Source organism: Hipposideros armiger, unplaced genomic scaffold, assembly GCF_001890085.2.
Source record: "Hipposideros armiger isolate ML-2016 unplaced genomic scaffold, ASM189008v1 scaffold_34, whole genome shotgun sequence".
Taxonomy (NCBI): Eukaryota; Metazoa; Chordata; class Mammalia; order Chiroptera; family Hipposideridae; genus Hipposideros; species Hipposideros armiger.
The window spans coordinates 4682431-4686965 of record NW_017731384.1 but is presented as its reverse complement, the minus strand read 5'-3'; the positions used below and the strand labels follow the sequence as shown (position 1 = coordinate 4686965).

The following is a 4535-nucleotide window of genomic DNA, read 5'->3' as shown; positions in this document are numbered from 1 at the left end:
CGGGGAGGGCGAGCGGGGGGCGCCGCCACCCTTTCATCCCACCCTCCAAAGCCCTGCACACTCGCAGCCCGACTCACATCCGTAACAACGACAACGACGCGCTGCTCGGGGGGGATCTGCTCCCTCTCCGCCCTCGCCGCCACTTGCAGAAGTCTCTCCCCCGGGCCTCCCGCCGCCTCGCTGGGGAGGGGGCTCGCGCGCAGGGCGCTCGGGGTAGCCGGGCCAAGCCCCCCGGAGCGCTGGGCGCCCGGCCCGCCGCTCTCCTCCGCGCCCGCCCGGAGCGCGCCCCGAAATAGCCGGCCTGCCAACTTCAAAGGGCCGCCCGGCACATCAAAGCGCGCGGGCCGCCCCGCCACCGCGGCCTCGGCACTCACCATTGATCCGCACGAGCGTTCCGCGGCGAGACTTCGCAGGCGCCCCGGGCAGGGCCCCGGCCCCCGGCTCGGCTCGCAGCGGCAGCCCTGGGCCCCCCCGGGCCGGTCCCGGCGTCGGGGAACATGGGGAGTCGCGCGGCAGGGGAGGGGGGGTGAGGGGAAACAATCCCGGATTAGAGCAAGATCCACCGGCGAGGGAGGGGGAAGCGGCGCGCCCCACCGCCCCTTTTATGCAAAAGATCCGAGTGGGCCTCCGCCCCCGCCGAGGCCGCCCCCGGCCCCTCCGGCCCCCGCCCGGCCCGGCTTTCAACACAGGTCCTGTTTCCAGCAGTCACTCCGCGCACCAAATGTCCTCCGGGCGCTTCCAACAAAAACTGCGCTGTGGATTTAACTGTGCACTTCAAAGGCGCGAGCCGAGCGCACGGTCCTGAAAGGGAGGTACGCGTCGGCCGCGCCCCGGGCAGCCCCCAGTGGCCCCGCCGCCCCTCCTGGGGGTCGTCCGGCTTGCACCGCCCCTCCCGGCCTTGTCTCAGCCGGGCCGGACCCCCTCCCGTCCCCGGCGCCCGCAAGGACGGCTGGGCGCGACCTCGCCCCCTGTCCCAACGGGGCTTTCTTTGAAGAAGCTCTGCTGGGGCCGCGCCTCCACCCCCACCTTTTACAGCAGGGCTTTCGGCGGGGGAGACGGGCGCCTCGGACTCTGGGCGGTCCCGAAATCCACGGCTATGAGGGGTTATTTTTATTTCCCGGCTCTCGGGTTATTACTGAGTTGCCAGGACCTTATCAAAGCGCAGCGGGCTCCAGCCGACTCCCCCGGGCCGGGCTTGGGGAGCCAGTGATCCCGCCGCGCCAATCACAGCCGCGTTTAGCCGGTCCGCGCCGCCCGCCTTAAAGGGACAGCGCCCGGCGCCCGTCCGGGCCGGGCCCAGCCCGCCCCAGCCGCACGCTCCGCTCCAGTGTTAACCCATCTTGGCCCTCCTCCGCCCCCTGCCAGGCCTCCCGCCGCCCCAGGGGCGCTCTCAGCCTGAGTTCTGATTCTGTCTTTCAAGTTCTCTGGCCTCTTTGCTCTGGCTTCCTCCCCCTGCCTGCCCTCGTCCTCTCCAACTCTGGAAAGCAACAGTTTATTGTAGCATTCTGGCCGTCGCAAGAACTGCAAGCAAGCAGAATTTTTTTTTCTATCATCAAACACTTTTCCACCTCTACTCAAGTTTCCCTGGGAATCTGGACTTGGAGGATCTTGTACAGGGAGTTCTAGTCCTGGGATCGACTGGCCAAGTGTCATAGGGCGAGCGCGGGCCTGGGCACAGAAGGCGTGAGCATGCTTGTGTAACTGAGTGTGAGTTAGGACCACGGAGCGTGCGTTTGTGGATGTGTGAATGGGGTGAGAATCTGCCAGCACTGGCCTGAGTGCTGAAGATGGGATCTGACACCTCGTTAGGAAGCATGCCTCAATTCCCTGAAGATTTAACCCCCGTTTCCCAATCTGGCCATCAGCACTCTCCTTGCGCACACATCTACCGGCCATCTTTCTGTAACAACCGCATGCATCCCCAACACTCTCTTGCAAGCATCCCTCATCCTCCCATATGTTACATATTAAACAGACATGGAATGTCTTTTTTCCCCTCCACCCACAGTTTTAATGTATTGAAAACTCCTCACCCCACTGTCACCTTTGAATTCCTGCTCACATTTCCCCAATGTTTATAAGGCACAACCTTCTCTTCTCACTTCACGTAAGGAGAAGATACGCCACAAACCTAGAACATTGTTTATTCACTCATCTATTGTTATAGAATGACCTCTTATATGATGAGCTAATAATTGACTTTTCCTCCTCTTAAAACACGTAAAGATGTAAACCAAATTTGTTCCAAGAAATGAGAGGCGCAGCCCAGCACCATGCGAGCTGTGCAAGGCTTCGGCTCTCTAACTCGACTCACTTTTTCTCTATTTACTTGCTTGTTGAACTTAAAGGATGACAAACCCTTTTCAATGCAGAGGTGCCTCTAATCTGTCATTAAGGGGTTCAGAACTTTGAAACATGCCAGAAATGTGGAAGGACAGGAAAAGACAAGCACAGCACATGGACCCCAGCCTAAGGGGCTGTGAAGGGACTAGAGTCCTTGTTCAGCTCCTGGGTGCCAAGGCGGGTGGCATCTCCCTCCCCAACACCTGCTTCTCTGTGTCCATGGCCTGCCCCTCTGGGCTCACCTCCCCAGGAGGCCAGGCTGGCATAAAGCCAGCAGTACAGCCACCTCAGGGCAAACCAGGGAGACCAGTGAGAGTGTGGCCCGATGACTCATCTTTGCCTTGGGACAACTGCTGGGTGTGAGGAAACTGGAAGCCAGTCCCCTTTAGGTTAGCTGATATGTGGGACCCATGGCCAAGGGCACTCCCACCCCCTTGAGCCACCCCAGGAGAGCCAGAAGCAAAGCTGTCCTTTGGTTCCCCAGTCTTTAGGCCACAGAGGGTGTTATTACAGGAACAAAAGTGTATACAGAGGGGGATGAATTGCTATAGAAGTGTCTACAATATAAACAGCAGCAGCATACACACACACACACACCACACACACACACACACACACACACACACACACACACACACACACATTGGGGGAGGGGAGATGGAAAAATCCAAACATCCAAAATCAAAATAAACAATGATCAGAAAGAGGAGGCTTTAAAAAAGGAAGTGGGAACTTGGTCTTCATGGGTGGTTTTGTCCCCTCCCAGCTGACCCCCAGCCTGCCCTAATCATCACAGGGCTGCAGCAGCAAGAAGGGGTACTGGAAAGGGGGTGCAGGAGTAAGGGCCAGTTCCCAGTAGCTCTTCTCACTAATGACCCCTCTAAGAGCCTGGTTTTCAGAACAGGTGCTTGGTCCCCTTGGGCCAATGACTCCCTCTCCATCTCACTCCTTTCCCCCCACCCCTCAAGTTCCTAGCTGGTGGTACACTGCCCAGCCAGCAGGAGGCTGGCCCAAATGCTGAGAAGCCAGGAGCCCTCTGCAGTCTCCAGGTCTTTGACTACTTGTTGATAATATTTCTGGAGGAGAATCCAAAGTCCTTTGCTTATACCCAGTCCCTTTCTCAAGATAGCACGGTTTTCCATTTTCCCCTTCTCCCTGGCAGCAGCGATATCATGTGACTTGTTGTAATCCTGCATGGTTGCCTGGAAACTGGAAAGCAAGGTGATGGATTTCTGCACATGCTCACTCTCCCCCCTCCTTTAAAGAAAAACCTTACGGAGGAAAAACAGCCCACTTTGCCTAAGTGCAGACAAGTTTAATAAAGCAGGGAGTAATTCTTTTCTGGAATTAGGTACCAGGCTGAAATCCTAGAATCCCAGTAAACAAGGACTCAACGCTCCCTGAGAGGCATCTGGCCAGATCTCCAACCTTTAGTCAGCCCCACAAATACCCCTCTGGAGGGGAAGTCACACCAGCTGCGACTTCAGAGGAGTCCAGACCCAGGACATTGCTCACTAAGATTCAGTGACTTTGTCTTTTATTTCTTTGGAAAAGTGCCACCTTAGACAATGCACCTTTGTTTAGAGAGGGAGGTAGAAAGAGACACAGGTAACCTTTCCTAAGACTGCAGGTCACCTAAGCACTCTGAGTCCCTGTGTGTTCACCTGTAGAGTGGAGGAAACACCCCTCAAAAGGCTGTTGTGAGGATAAGCGATAAACTAAATGCCCAGCACAGTGCTTGAGACACAGTAGGTGCTCAAAACATGGTGGTTATTTCTGCATAGTCACCCTGCTCACTCAATAGCCTGTTACTTGTTCTGGGAAGAAACTCCCCAGCTCCAAAGCAAAGGTGTCCTCCAACTAGGAGCCACACTTCTGGGGATGGGGGCCTATAAGCTGACCAAGAGTTCCTGCAGAGGTGAGTACCCCACCACCACCATCTTCCCTGCAGAGAAAATCGGGGGGGGGGGCAGGGAGGCAAAGGGAGCTGTGCCTTTTTATCATCTCCCAAAGGCTATCAAAGAAATAGCAGAATTTTCTAGCCAGGGGCCCTTCAAGTATTATTTAATTCAACCCATCATCTTAAGATGGGGGGAATTAAGCAAAGAGAAGGTGAAGAGATTTTCCCAAGATCGCTCCCGCCATGTTGGAGCTGAGCTAGCCTCCTCCGGGCCCTGACCGCTGGTCTATCC

The 4535-nt window shown here is 56.7% G+C and overlaps 1 protein-coding gene across 4 annotated transcripts in view; it reads right to left on the bottom strand.

Annotated features, from left to right (window-relative positions):
* Positions 1-2847, bottom strand: part of AXIN2 (axin 2) — a 32222-nt gene extending 29375 nt beyond the window's left edge. Inside the window, exons 1-2 of one of the 4 annotated variants that reach the window (XM_019637788.1) lie at positions 1027-2847; positions 375-801 (exon numbers count right to left, since the gene is read on the bottom strand). The gene's annotated coding sequence lies outside the window, so the exon portion shown is untranslated. Of the gene's footprint in view, positions 1-77; positions 149-374; positions 820-1026 lie in introns of those variants that run through there. The other 3 variants (XM_019637791.1, XM_019637787.1, XM_019637790.1) reach the window with 3 other exon arrangements.
* Positions 2848-4535: the final 1688 nt, after the last annotated feature.